We start from the raw sequence: 16,218 nt of genomic DNA on the forward strand, positions 1-16,218 counted from the left end.
CTTGGTCCAACCAAGCAGGGTCCACTGCCAAGAAGGCCCACCAGCACCTTTACTTCCTGAGAAAACTAAAGAAATTTGGCCTGCCCCCTAAAGCCCTCACTATTTTTGATCGATGCACCGTATGACACTCTGAGTCAGACAGAGTGACCAGCAGCACTGGGGCTCCACAGGGGACTGTCTTGTCTCCCTTTCTCTTCACCATTTACACCTCGGACCTGAACTACTGCACAGAGTCTTGTCATCTTCAGAAGTTTTCTGATGACTCTGCCATAGTTGGATGCATCAGCAAGGGAGATGAGGCTGAGTACAGGGCTACGGTAGGAAACTTTGTCACATGGTGTGAGCAGAATTATCTGCAGCTTAATGTGAAAAAGACTAGGGAGCTGGTGGTAGACCTGAGGAGAGCTAAGGCACCGTTGACCCCTTTTTCCATCCAGGGGGTCAGTGTGGACATGGTGGAGCATTACAAATACCTGGGAATAGGAATTGACAATAAACTGGACTGGTCGAAGGACACTGAGGCTGTCTACAAGAAGGATCAGAGCCGTCTCTATTTCCTGAGGAGACTGAGGTCCTTTAACATCTGCCGGACGATGCTGAGGATGTTCTACGAGTCTGTGGTGGCCAGTGCTATCATGTTTGCTGCTGTGTGCTGTGGCAGCAGGCTGAAGGTAGCAGACACCAACAGAATCAACAAACTCATTCGTAAGGCCAGTGATGTTGTGGGGATGGAACTGGACTCTCTCATGGTGGTGTCTGAAAAGAGGATGCTGTCCAAGTTGCATGCCATCTTGGACAATGTCTCCCATCCACTACACAATGTACTGGTTGGGCACAGGAGTACATTCAGACAGAGACTCATTCCACCGAGATGCAACACTGAGCGTCATAGGAAGTCATTCCTACCTGTGGCCATCAAACTTTACAACTCCTCCCTTGCAGGGTCAGACACCCTGAGCCAATAGGCTGGTCCTGGACTTATTTCCTGGCATAATTTACATAGTATTATTTAATTAATTGTGGTTTTATATTGCTATATTTATACTCTGTTCTTGGTTGGTGCAATTGTAACGAAACCAAGTTTCCCTCGGGATCAATAAAGTATGACTATAACTATGACTATGACTATGACTATGAGAGCAATCTTCTAGGGTGCATCACAACCTGGTATGGAAGTTATCCTGTCCAAGACCGAAAGAAGCTGCAGAAGATCGTGAACATGGCGCAGCACATCACACCAACCAATCTTCCGTCCTTGGACTCACTTTACACCGCGCGCTGTCAGAGCAGCGCTGACAGGATAATCAAGGACACGCAGCCAGCACACTTTTCGTCCCTCTTCCCTCCGGGAGAAGGCTCAGGGAATCAACGAGAATCATGTGCCTCAATTAGAGCACCCAACAGAACAAAGGAAAACCGGAAAACATGGAATCAGGATCGATGGACTGGACTGTGAAACGGAATGCGGACTTCACGGACGGGACCATGACAGGGACGAGGAGTGGGAGAGCGCTCCTGCCCCTGGGGTGAAGGCAACGTGTCGCTTTGCCATCAACGTGAAGGCAAAGGTAAAGGAGAAGCAGGATCGATCAGGTTGAGTCAATATATTCGGCACCTGGTTCACCGTTACAACTGCACACGAAATGAAGCTGCTGGGCATTCTCCCTATTAGAAACCATAGAAACTATAGAAACTACAGCACAGAAACAGGCCCTTTGGCCCTTCTTGGCTGTGCCGAACTATTTTCTGCCTAGTCCCACTGACCTGCACACGGACCATATCCCTCCATACATCTCCCATCCATGTATCTGTCCAATTTATTCTTAAATGTTAAAAAAGAACCCGCATTTACAACCTCGTCTGGCAGCTCATTCCATACTCCCACCATTTTCTTTGTGAAGAAGCCCCCCCCCCTAATGTTCCCTTTAAACTTTTCCCCCCTCACCATTAATCCATGTCCTCTGTTCTTTTTCTCCCCTTGCCTCAGTAGAAAAAGCCTGCTTGCATTCACTCTATCCATACTCATCATAATTTTATATACCTCTATCAAATCTCCCCTCATTCTTCTACGCTCCAGGGAATAAAGTCCTAACCTATTCAACCTTTCTCTGTAACTGAGTTTCTCAAGTCCCGGCAACATCCTTGTAAGCCTTCTCTGCACTCTTTCAACCTTATTTATATCCTTCCTGTAATTTGGTGACCAAAACTGAACACAATACTCCAGATTCGGCCTCACCAATGCCTTACACAAGCTCATCATAACATTCCAGCTCTTATATACTTTGACTAATAAAGGCCAATGTACCAAAAGCTCTCTTTACGACCTTATCTACCTGTGACGCCACTTTAAGGGAATTTTGTATCTGTATTCTCAGATCCCTCTGTTCTACTGCACTCCTCAGTGTCTTACCATTAACCCTGTATGTTCTACGTAAACAACAGGAATTCTGCAGATGCTGGAAATTCAAGCAACACACATCAAAGTTGTTGGTGAACGCAGCAGGCCAGGCAGCATCTCTAGGAAGAGGTGCAGTCGACGTTTCAGGCCGAGACCCTTCGTCAGGACTAACGTTGTTTTACGTTCTACCTTGGTTTGTCCTTCCAACGTCCAATACCTCACACTTGTCTGCATTAAACTCAATATGCCATTTTTCAGCCCATTTTTCCAGCTGATCCAAATCCCTCTGCAGGCTCTGAAAACCTTCCTCACTGTCTACTACACCTCCAATCTTTGTATCATCAGCAAACTTGCTGATCCAATTTACCACATTATCATCCAGATCATTGATATAGATAACAAATAACAATGGACCCAGCACTGATCCCTGTGGCACACCACTAGTCACAGGCCTCCACTCAGAGAAGCAATTCTCTACCACCACTCTCTAGCTTCTTCCATCGAGCCAATGTCTAATCCAATTTACCACCTCTCCATGTATACCTAGCGACTGAATTTTCCGAACGAACCTCCTATGCGGGACCTTGTCAAAGGCCTTACTGAAGTCCATGTAGACAATATCCACTGCCTTCCCTTCATCCACTTTCCTGGTAACCTCCTCGAAAACTCCAATAGATTGGTCAAACATGACCTACCACGCACAAAGCCATGTTGACTCTCCCTAATAAGTCCCTGTCTATCCAAATGCTTGTAGATTCTGTATCTTAGTACTCCCTCCAATAACTTACCTACTACCGACGTTAAACTTACGGGCCTATAATTTCCCGGATTACTTTTCGATCCTTTTTTAAACGGAACAACATGAGCCACTCTCCAATCCTCTGGCACCTCACCTGCAGACAGCGACATTTTAAATATTTCTGCCAGGGCCCCTGCAATTTCAACACTGGTCTCCTTCAAGGTCCGAGGGAACACTCTGTCAGGTCCCGGGGATTTATCCACTTTAATTTTCCTCAAGACAGCAAGGACCTCCTCCTTTTTGATCTGTACAGTTTCCATGATCTCACTACTTGTTTCCCTTAATTCCATAGACTTCATGCCAGTTTCCTTAGTAAATACAAACGCAAAAAAAAAAACCTATTTAAGATCTCCCCCATTTCCTTTTGTTCCGCACATAGCCGACCACTCTAATCTTCAAGAGGACCAATTTTATCCCTTACAATCCTTTTGCTCTTAATATACCTGTAAAAACTCTTTGGATTATCCTTCACTTTGACTGCCAAGGCAACCTCATGTCTTCTTTTAGCCCTCCTGGTTTCTTTCTTAAGTACTTTCTTGCACTTCTTATACTCCTCAAGCACCTTATTTACTCCCTGCTTCCTATACACGTCATACAACTCCCTCTTCTTCTTTATCAGAGTTGCAATATCCCTTGAGAACCAAGGTTCCTTATTCCTATTCACCTTGCCTTTAATCCTGACAGGAACATACAAATTCTGCACTCTCAAAATTTCTGCTTTGAAGGCTTCCCAGCTACTGATCACATCCATGCCAGAGAACAACCTGTCCCAATCCACGCTTTTTAGATCCTTTCTCATTTCTTTAAATTTGGCCTATTATCTGAAGTTTGGGCGCGAGGCGAGGTTGCCCAATGACCTCTGTTTCGGGACTGACGAGGGTTACTTACCACCGAAGCCCTATCTGAAGTAGGTGAGGAGAGAGCTGAAAAGGGCTTACGAATTGGCTGGGGTCGCGGCCGCCAAGCAGAATCGAGGAAATTAGAGGAAGTAAGATCAGAAGGTGATGTTCTCCCAACTCCGGCTGGGAGACCGAGTCCTCATTGGGAATTTGGGGCTACCTGGAAAGCACAAGTTGGCTGACCGCTGGGAGGCCACACCCTATGTGGCGGAGAGTCAGATGCCAAACCTACCAGTTTTCCGGGTGAAACAGGAGGAGGGGAATGGGCCTGTCAAGATTCTGCATCGGAACCACCTCTTGCCTCTGGGACGAGAGGTGCAGCTAGACCCAGAGCCACACTTGGGGCCTACACCAGGTAAGAGGACTCTGCGAAAATGCGGGGCGACCGCAATGCCCACAGCGGGAGTGGCTGGGCCGAGCCGCACCCATGAGAGGGATACTGATTCGGAGGCTGATGACATGCATGTGTGGGACATTCTGCCTTTCGCTAACTCTCCAGTGATTGAGGAAGAGACTACTGGCCCTTCTCCCACTCATTCAGGTGAGTTGGGTCGGGGGGGGGGGGGGTACTATCTCTGAGCAGCCTGGGGTACAGCAGGGCCCTGAAGGACAGCAGGCAGGGCCTGGACACGAGACATGGAGCTCCGAGTAGCGGCGGGGTCTGAGTGATAGATCGAGGGAGGTTTCGCCTAGCAGACTCGAAGTATCCACAGTGACGTCTGAGCCTGAAGAGTTAGGTGAGGAGGTACGGAGGTCTCAGAGAATTAGGAAACCACCCGATAGGTTGGCATATGTAGCGCCTGGGGAACAGGGTGTGATCTCTACCGGTCTGAGGAGTTATGTCACTGCTTTGTGCACCTGGATTCGGCATTCTGTTTTGCAGGAAGTGTTGGCGAATTATCTCAGCGTCATGAGGACATGACTAAATTTGGTGGAGGGGGAATGCAATGGCTTCACTGTAATGTTAACTGCTGAGGTAATGGTTTCTCTGTAGTAGCAATGTTTGGGTTACAACGAGAGATAATGGGTGGCGATCCAATGGGAGAAATGTTATTCTTTCTTGTATGTCTGTGAGCCGGGGTTTTCGCGGGCTTTTCGTCGGAAGGAGAAGGAGAGGAAGGACGCGTGTGGCGAGCGCTGGTAGACCACCGGCCGGAGTACAGTATATTTGAATCCGAGGATCCGAGGGTCGGCAACGTTCGGCAGAGATCGTTGGTGGCGGAATGCACACTGAGTGAGCTCCAATTATACTGGGACTTTAATTCTGGGCCCTTTTTTTACTAACCCTACTAACACTATAATCAGATTGAGATTCATAAAGTCTATAATTTCATTGTCTGTGGTGTACTGTCTGATATTTGCGTCGTGGGTTTGTGATTGGGTGTACACTGTAAAGCATCCACGCAAACTCGAATACCCTGTTCGGCGGGGCCGAAAGCTGATTCCCATAGACAATCGCGAGCAGGCGAGCCTGAGGGTGGCACAGGCGGAGTCTGACAGAAAGAAGTGACTAAATTTCAAGTGTAGTCAGCGGGTTTGGCTGAATTGCGGACACTATTCGTTCGCTTTTATTGGTCCCTTTAAAGACATTAGGGCAATGAACCTGCGATGATACAACTTACAACTTCCCCGCTCCAAGAGAATGCATGCCTCCTTTCATGTATCGAAAGTGAAACCCTTACTTTGCAGGGCCTCGATCCCGATTTCCAAACAATCCCACCACCGCCACTAAAGATCATAGACGGTGAAGCTGCCAACACAGTCCGGAGACTGCTAAAATCACGGAAATTAAAAGGACTACTGCAATACTTGGTAGGTAGGAGAGACATGGTCCAGAGGAACAGTGTTAAGTTCCTTCCTGGAATATTTCAGATTTTCATCGTTTGCATCCAGAGATTCCTGGGTAGCCAGGTGCTGGCCGTCGGGGTGGGGTTCTGTCACGACCTCGGTCGTCAGTGGAGTATTCTGAAGGCTTTGAGTTCTTTTGAATTGTCTGCGTTTTATTAATTATAATTATAATGTATTGTTGCCCTTTGGGTTCTTTTTACTCTCATGGCCCCTTTCTGGCTCTTCTAACTTCATTCTTAAGTTCCTTCGTGCTAGCCTTATAGTCTTTTAGATCTATATTTTTTGAACCTTTCATAAGCTATTCTTTTGTTCTTGACTAGATTTACAACAGCCTTTGTACAATACGGTTTCTGTACACTGCCATCCTTTCCTTCTCTCATTGGGACGTACCTATGCAGAACCCCACGCAAATATCCACTGAATATTTGCCACATTTCTTCCGTACGTTTCCCTGAGAACATCTGTTTCCAACTTATGCTTCCAGGTTCCTGCCTGATGGCCTCAACATTCCCCTTACTCCAATTAAACGTTTCCCTAACTTGTCTTTCCTATCCCTCTCCAATGCACAGGTAAAGGAGATAGAATTGTGATCACTATCTCCAGAATGTTCTCCCACTGAGAGACGTGAAACGAGACCAGGTTCATTTCCCAATTGCAGATGAAGTACAGCCTCTCCTAGTGTAGTCTTATCTACATATTGTGTCAAGAAACCTTCCTGAACACACCTGGCAAACTTCACCCCATATAAACCCCTCACTCTAGGGAGATGCCAATCAATACTAAATATCCCACTACTACAACCTATTATTATTACATCTTTGCAGAATCTGTCTCCCTATCTGCTCCTCGATCTCCTGTTACTTTTGGGTGCTCTATTAAAAAAACAGTCGAGTTATTGACCCCTTCCTATTCCTAACTTTCACCCACTGATATTCTGTAAACAACCCCTCCCTGACATCTTCCTTTTCTGCAGCTGTGACACCATCCCTGATCAACAGTGTCACGCCCCCACCTCTTTTGCCTCCCTACCTAACCTTTCTGAAACATCTAACGCCTGGCACTTGCGTTCCTCCCCCTGAACCATCCCAGTCTGTGTAATGGCCACAGCATCATAGCTCCAAGTGCTGATCCACGCCGTAAGCTCATCCGCTTTATTCACAATACTCCTCGCTTTAAAATTGATACATCTCAAACCTTCGGTCTGAGGGCGTCTCTTCTCTATCTGAGAAGACAGAGACCCTGAGCCTGAGTTTCGGGAGGGTTCCTGTGCTGTGAAAGATGTTCTGCCCCGTCCATGTGCCGAAGACGCCGCGCCCCAGCGGCCTCAATGACTACAGACCGGTGGCATTGACCTCCCACATCATGAAGACCCTGGAGAGACTTGCTCTGGGGCTGCTCCGGCCTATGGTTAGGCCACACTTAGATCCCCCCCAGTTCGCCTACCAGCCCCAACTAGGAGTTGAGGATGCCATCGTCTATCTGCTGAAACGTGTCTACGCCCACCTGGACAAGCCAGCGAGCACTGTGAGGGTCACGTTTTTTGACTTCTCCAGCGTGTTCAACACCATCCGCCCTGCTCTGCTGGGGTAGAAGCTGACAGCGATTCAGGTGGATGCTTCCCTGGTATCATGGATTCTTGATAACCTGACTGGCAGACCACAGTACGTGTGCCTGCAACACTGTGTGTCCGATAGAGTGATCAGCAACACTGGGGCTCCACAGGGGACTGTCTTGTCTCACTTTCTCTTCACCATCTACACCTCGGACTTCAACTACTGAACAGAGTCTTGCCATCTTCAGAAGTTTTGTGATGACTCTGCCATGGTTGGATGCTTCAGCAAGGGAGATGAGGCTGAGTACAGGGCTACGGTGGGAAACTTTGTCGCATGGTGTGAGCAGAATTATCTGCAGCTTAATGTGAAAAAAGACTAAGGAGTTGGTGGTGGACCTGAGGAGGGATAAGGCACCGGTGACTCCTGTTTCCATCCAGGGAGTCAGTGTGGACATGGTGGAGGATTACAAATACCCGCGGATACGAATTGACAATAAACCGGACTGGTCAAAGAACACTGAGGCTGTCTACAAGAAGGGTCAGAGCCGTCTCTATTTCCTGAGGAGACTGAGGTCCTTTAACATTTGTCGGACGATGCTGAGGATGTTCTACGAGTCTGTGGTGGCCAGTGCTGTCATGTTTGCTGTTGTGCGCTGGGGCAGCAGGCTGAGGGTAGCAGACACCAACAGAATCAACGAATTCATTCGTAAGGTCATTGATGTTGTGGGGATGGAACTGGACTTTCTGACGGTGGTGTCTGAAAAGAGGGTGCTGTCCAAGTTGCATGCCATCTTGTACAATGTCTCCCATCCACTACATAATGTCCTGGTTGGGCACAGGAGTACATTCAGCCAGAGACTCATTCCACGGGGATGCAGCACAGAGCATCATAGGAAGTCATTCCTGCCTGTGGCCATCAAACTTTACAACTCCTCCCTTGGAGTGTCAGACACCCTGAGCCAATTGGCTGGTCCTGGACTTATTTCCAGCTGGCATAATTTACATGTTATTATTTAATTATTTGTGGTTTTATATTGCTATATTTATACTCTATTCTTGGTTGATGAAACTGTAACGAAACCCAATTTCCCTCGGGATCAATAAAGTACGTCTATCTATCTGTCTATCTATCTATCTATCACCTGCCTATCCTCCCTTTCACACTGTCCCCAAGCTTTCTGTATTTGTCAGCCAACCATCCTTTCCTCCGTCACTTCAGTTCGGTTCGCACCACCCCGACACCCCCCGCCCGCAATTCTAGTTTAAACTTTCACCAATAGCCTGAACAAACCTCCCCGCCAGGATACTGGTCCCTGGAGTTCAAGTGCAAACTGTCTTTTTGTACAGTTAACACCTGCCCACAGAGGTCCCAATGATCCAAAAATCTGAATCACTGTCCCTTGCCACACATTTATACTCTACCTCATCCGATTCCTACACACACTATCTCGTGCATGGGCGGTAATCCCGAGATTACTAACTTTGAGGTCCTGCTTCTCAACTTCATTCCTAACTACCTGTAGTCTGTTTTCAGGACCTCCTCACTTTTCCTACCTATGTCGTTAGTACCAATATGTACCACCACCTCTGGATGTTTCCTTCCCACTGCAAGAGGTCGTGGACGCGATCAGAAACCTCCCGGACCCTGTCACCTGGGAGGCAAACTACCATCCACATTTCTTTCCTGCGTCCACAGAATCGCCTGTCAGACCCCCTAACTGTTGCCATCCTCTTCATTTCCCTACCCTTCTGAGCCACAGGGCCAGACTCTGTGCCAGAGACTCGACCACTGTTGTTTACCCCAGGTAGGACTTCTCCCCCTGTCATGGTCCGGTCCGTGAAGTCAGTATTCCGGTTCACGGTCCGGTCCATCGACCCTTATTCCAGGTTTTCCTATCTACCCTGTGTCTGTTCTTGTTGAGTTCTACTTGAGGCAGCTGATGCTCGTTGGGGCTGGCTACATAAATACCTTCAGAGACCCAGGCGTGGCTGTTGGATTGTTCTTGTCTTTGCTCCTTGTATCCCTTCCTCTGCATTCTGTTTCCTCGCCTGAAGCCCTGTCTTGTCTTGCAGGTAGCTCTCGCCTCGTCTGAAGTTCTCGTCTCGCCTTGCTTTGCCAGAAGTCTTGCCTTGCCTGGCCGGTAACTCTCGCCTCTCCTGAAGTTCTCGTCTCGTCTTGCCTTACCTGAAGCCTTGCCTTGCCTTGCTGATAACTCTCGCCTCGTCTCGCCTCGTCTCGCCTGCAGTCTTGTCCTGGAGCCACCCTGTACCTAGCTCCCTTCCTGTCCCTTGCCTCAGTCGGGTAAGACAGGCCGTCTCGCCGTTACCTGCGGTTGGTTCTGTCCCTTCCTGTCCCATGCCTCCGTCGGGTGGTGAACCGTGCCCTGCCCAGGAGTACCGCGCCCTGCCCAGGAGATCCGCGCCTGCCCAGGTGAACCGTGCCCTGCCCCGGAGGAGCCTGCCTAGCCTCAAGCCTGAAGATTCCAGCCTCGCCTCGCCTCAAGTCTCCTGCCTCCAGCCCAGCCTCGCCTCAAGTCTCCTGCCTCCAACCAGCCTCTCCCCTCGTCTATAGCCTCAAGCCTGAAGACTCCAGCCTCCTGCCAAGCCTCGCCTCAAGTCTCCAGCCTCCTGCATCCTGCCAAGCCTCGCCTCAAGTCTCCAGCCTCCTGCAACCTGCCAAGCCTCGACTCTAGCCTCAAGCCTGAAGACTCCTGCCTTGTCCTGCCTGCCTGCCTGCCAAACCTCGTCCTTGCCTGGTTCTGGGGTCCGAGCCAGAGGCAAGACCCAGGTACTGGGTCCTTGTCCAGTCTCTGGCTCGGATTCCAAGCACGCGCTCCTAGCTCTTTTGTCCAGTCCTGTTTCAGGTTCCTGGTTTTCGTGTCCATGTCCTTGCCATCAGCCTGAATACTAGTCCTGGCCCTCGTACTTCAGTGTCTGTGTCTTGCACTTGGGTCCGTTGCCACCTGCCGCCCTATGACAGAACGATCCAGCCAAGCATGGACCCAGCGACACAGACACTGTCGTTTTCCTCTTGCCACCCGGGGTTCCTTTCTGTTAAATACCCTCCCACCTGCCCGGGTCGTCCATAGTCTGGATACCCTGTTTGGTCGCCAGGAGCCTCCCGTAGAGGGTGGAGGATGGTACTATCTTGGTCCGGTCCGTGAAGTCCGTAGTCTGGTTCACGGTCCGGTCCATCGACCCTTGCTCCAGGTTTTCCTATCTACCCTGTTTCTGTTCTTGTTGAGTTAATTGAGGCAGCTGATGCTCGTTGGGGCTGGCTGCATGAATACCTCCAGAGACCAGGGCGTGTTTGCTGGATTGTTCTTGTCCTTTCTCCTTGTATCCCTTCCTCTGCCTTCTGTTTCCTCGCCTGAAGCCCTGCCCAGTCTTGCCGGTAACTCTCAACTCACCTGAAGTTCTCGTTTCGCTTTGCTTGGCCAGAAGCCTTGCCTTGTCTTGCTGGTAACTCTCGCCTCATCTCGCCTACAGTCTTGTCCTGGAGCCACCCTGTACCTAGCTCCCTTCCTGTCCCTTGCCTACGCCCAGGTAAGCCAGGCCGCCTTGCCGTTACCTGTGGTTGGTTCTGTCCCTTCCTGTCCCACGCCTCCGTCGGGTGAAGTACTGCGCCCTGCCCAGCAGTACCGCGCCCTGCCCAGGAGGAGCCAAGCTTCCCCTCAAGTCTCCAGCCTCCTGCCTACAGCCTCGCCTCGTCTCCTGCCTCCAGCCTCCCCTCCTGCCTCCTGCCTTCAGCTTTCAGCCTCGCGTCAAGTCTCCAGGCTCCTAGCCTCTTGCCAAGCCAAGCCAAGTCTCCAGCCTCAAGCCTGTAGACTCCAGTCTTGTCCTGCTTGCCTGCCAAGCCTCGTCCTTGCTTGGTTCTGGGGTCCGAGCCAGAGGCAAGACCCAGGTATTGGGTCCTTGTCCAGTCTCTGGCTCGGAGTCCAAACCCGGGCTCCTAGCTCTCTTGTTCTGTCCTGTTCCAGGTTCCTGGTTTTCGTGTCCATGTCCTCGTCATCAGCCTGAATCCTAGTCCTGTCCCTAGTACTCCAGTGTCTGTGTCTTGCACTTGGGTCCGTTCCCAGCCACTCCTTATGACAACAGCAGTATTTGGTGATGTCAGTTTTGGTTTACAGGGGGTGGAGGAAATTTGTCCATGCGAAGTTTTAATTTGTTCAGATGCCTTTTCTGTTTTGATGAATCTTAAAACAGGTTATTCTCGAAATCGGTCAGATTTACTTTTGGAAACTCATCAAATATTATTTTATACACAAAGTATTGTTTTATATGTCTACTTCTTATGCGTCCCTGAGGTTTAGTTACAAAAGGTTTTAAATTCCGACTCTGGGTGAAGACCGTCCACCAAGCAGATCGGAATCTAAGGGGTTGGTGGGTTCAGAAGTTTATCAAGACCAGTGGGGTCATGGGCATAAATTGAGACACCTTTACAGAATTCATAACTGATATGTTTATGGGGGAAGGGCGTAAAACAATAAATAAAGAAATTACATTGACACAACTTAGAATTGGGCATACTATGCTCAATATTTCCTTATGTCGTGTTGGAAAACATCATTCTGGGTCGCAAAGTTTTTGTCATTGTGAAACAGTTGAATACACTATCTCAGTGTGAAGCATATCAAATAGAAATAAACCAAATGGAGACTTCATTACAATCTTTGGTTTTCTTAAGTTATGGTAGTGACTTTAATTTAATTCATAGTATTGTGTTTGGTTACGTACAATATTTGTGGCTTTTATGGCAAGTTAGTTTTCATTTGAAAAAAAAAAAAGAAACAATGAGGGTTTTATTTCCCAATTCTCTGCACCAGTGGTCCCCAACCTCCGGTCCGCGGACCGGTAACGCTAAATGTCGGCCCAGATCAGAGGCGATTGCCGATTTCTCTTGCTCTACGCAATCGGCAATCGCCCCTGATCTGGGCCGACATTTACGTGCCGGGCAGCACCGAATTAATTAGCTTGTTTATTTCAGCTTTTTTCATAAAGATGTGCTGGGTGCGTCCCAGCTACCACCGCACCCCTGCATGCTTCGCGGTCCTGTATCGGTCCGCGGCCCGGAGGCTGCGGACCAGTGCTCTACGCCATACTCCATTCCACTTAGTGACGGGAATGCACCTTTAAATTAGTGTGTCAACTGCTGTTCAACCAAACCTTACCTTATTACTTCACGTTAGCCAATCATTCAAGAGGACGGGTGAGAGTGAGGTGATATTAGCTTAGCCAGCAAGCATCCGACAAGTTCCCCACCGTTTTGTTGGAAGGTCTGGCTGTCCGTTCGTTGGGAGGGAATGGGAATAGATGGATATCCACAGACCAATCGGTGGGCTGCATTCAAAAGCAACAGTTTATTGTCTGCCGTGGCCAATGAGATACTTAGTTTCCAGGACGGTGTTTGGTCTCTGCCCCCCACCCCCCCCCCCGCCCTGACACACACACACACACACACACTACTCTAATGTCCCTGAGCTGCCGGTCAATAGGACAATCCGCCCGAGAGTAACACCTGGGAGATCCGGCGGTGAATGTAAGCGGAAGAGCCCGGACTGGAGACACTGAGGTTGTCTGTGGCTTCTGGTCAGGACGTGGCTTTATTAATGAACTGAAACACCGATGTGACCGGATATTTCACCGCGCTGATCAGCTGCTCCCTGAATTTAGACTGAGTCACCGCGTAAATAAATGTGTTCGTGCAGCAGCTGAAATCACTCAGCAAAACCCCGACGTAGGTAAAGATCCGTTCAGAATCATTAAAATCGAATCCTTTTCCTGAGAGCTGATAATATATGAAATTTACAACCAGTGTCATCCACAGGAGGATGAAGTTGCTGGAGAGGGTGAAGAGTAAAACCACAGACCTCCTCCTGCTCTCCATCTCCGGGTCACTGCGGTTCTCCCCCTTGCTCTGACCCTTCAGCCCCTTACGGACCCGACTGGCCACTAAAATGTGCCTGACTGTCAGAGCGTTGAGCAGCAGGATCCCAGTGAAAGGGAGCAACAGAGTTAAAACCGTATCGAGCCAGTCATATGCTACCCACCCGGGGTGAGTGAAATAATTATCCATGGTATCACAGAGCCACGGTACATTGTCGATGATCATCCCGGGTTTCCAAGTAAAGTAGCGGGGAACATTCTTCATACAAAACAGTACGCCGGTTGTTGTTAGAACCACAGCCGCAGTTTTCCCGGTGCAATACTTTGTTTTCAGCTTCGGGCAACAAATGGCGACAAATCGATCAAAGGTGAAAGTGACGGTGAACCAAACAGAACAGTCTATGACTGTGAACATCAGTACATCGATAACACTGCACACAGGGGTGATGCTCAGTAAACTCCTTGGGAGGAAATACCAATTAATTCGATGCAAAATTACCTTGGTGACAACGGTCAGTAGATCGGCCGCTGCCATGGCCACCAGGTAGCGCGTGGTGCAGGTAGAGAGGCCGCACTTTCCCCGGGACAGGATCACAATCGTCACTAGATTCACTGGAGAGAGAGAGAGAGAGAGAGAGAGGGGCAAAGAACAGAAACTGGACATTATCCTGGATTTAACACGGGATCGGGTTTCAGCTAAAGATCGGGACGACTAGACTCTGTGAACGGCTGCTAATCTAACATCAATCACGGGTCACACTGTCTCTGACCTGCCCCCTTCAGTGTGGAGACAGGACGATGTGCGTTCCATCATCGGCGATAAAAAAAACGAGCTGCAGTAACAACGACCATCGGTGCTGATCGCGATTCTGTTCGCTGATGGAGCCGGTTTTACTGATTTAACCGTGACTGACCAGCCCTTTGGAAACTCAGCATCTGATGTGGCCGAAAGGGATACAGAGGGAAGCAATGCACCAAAATACTGGAGGGTCAGATTAGTAACCAGAGACAGAGTGTCTTGGTTAATGAATTAATTCTACAGCGCAGTTTAATTCGATAACACACGGCAGCAGATCTATGGACACCGGTTCAGGTAATCAGACCCAATTATTGACCAACAGGCAGCGGAATCCAACTGGTACAGACTCCACAGGGAGACGTGGAACTCTGGACCAGAGATTTTCGCTGATCAATAACTGAGAAACAGTGAAGTTTCTAATGTCAAGCCCGCCCATTCAAACCTACACAGAGAACTGGCTGTCCCCAACAGAGGCACAATTCTGAACAAGGTGCCATTAATGGCAAGAACAGCGTTCGAGACGATTCCGTGACTTAGAGAAGGGACAGAAACTTAGTTCTGCTTGTCATTAAATATGAAAAATCAGAATGTTGAACAGAGAAGATCGATAACTCTGACGGATATTTGTGCAATAATCATCAAGTTACAAGCTTGTAAAATGATCATAAACAGGTTCAGACCGATTAACACACAGAAATACCGAACAACAATTGTTCTGCTCACTCACCAGGAACTCCAATGACGGCAATGAACACGTACAATATTTTCTCCACACTGGCGTACCGATCCCACATTGCAGGCATTTTATTCGTCTAATAATTTGTCCTCCTGTGCTACAGGCGATCTCCCGCAATGAAATGTTGATGCAGCACATGCTTGTGGTTTTTAATATAATTTAGCGAATCCACAGGGACAGATTGCAACAGATTTAAAAATAAAGTTTTCAAAAATATTTACAAACCGATTACATCAGACAGGTGCAATTCCAGAGGTGCCAGATTGTGATTAATTTAGTGAATTCATATTTAGACCATCTGTGAGAGATATGTTGTCCAAACAAAGGTGACTGACCTTTCAGGGTGTCTTAACAATTAAATGTGTTTCCACTGTAAATATATACTTCAAAGGAACCATTTATCAGACACAGAATATTGAAGTAAATTGTGTCATTGTAGCTTGTGCAATTGTACGGATTCACCGACTGTTACCATTCTCCTTGAGAGTATAAACTCTGGATGTAGTTTATGTTTAGGGAACTCTACCGAGGGGGTCTCCGAAAAACAAAAAAAAACACGTCGGTTTGTGGTGATGAATAAACATTTCCCTATCCACGAAACTCTCCAAAGACATCAGTAACTCAGTCAGAGTCAGAACAGGTGAGGGCTCGTCCAGGACCCATTCCTAACCCTAAGACATGGCCAACAGACTCAGCATTCTAGTGGGGGACGGGGGGTATATTTTAATCATGGCATCCTGTGTGTGTCAAAGTACACGGCTGAGAGCCGGAGAGGTGGCTAAGAAAGTGTGTGTGTGTGTGTGTGTGTGTGTGTGTGTGTGTGTGTGTGTGTGTGTGTGTGTGTGTGTATGCTTGTCTGTCTTTGTGTCTGTCTATATGTCTTATTGTGTGTCAGTGTTTTTCTGTGTCTATGCCTCGGTAGACCCATTGTCTCTGCCTGACCGTGCCTGACTTACCTGTGTACGTTTCCAATTCAGTTTACTCCCTCTTGGTTCAGTCCTTTCCTCTGTCTCCGCAAACTTCACATGTTCTCTAACTCTCATTTCAACACTTCACAAAATTGGTGCACGAACCATAAAATAATCAAGAACAGTGGTCAAAATTCAAATTGCATTTATTATTAATGTGTGTACAAATGAAAGAACCTTGAGATTCGTCACCTGTCCAAATCAGCAGACACCCCCATATGCACATTAGATTATCCCAGAGCAAGAATCATTTCAAGTACTTTATAAAACAGCTGTCTGCATTTAACACAGAGGTCAAAGTTCATACTGTGTTTATTATTAAATAACAATAAC

Source organism: Mobula birostris, chromosome 20 (assembly GCF_030028105.1).
Source record: "Mobula birostris isolate sMobBir1 chromosome 20, sMobBir1.hap1, whole genome shotgun sequence".
Taxonomy (NCBI): Eukaryota; Metazoa; Chordata; class Chondrichthyes; order Myliobatiformes; family Myliobatidae; genus Mobula; species Mobula birostris.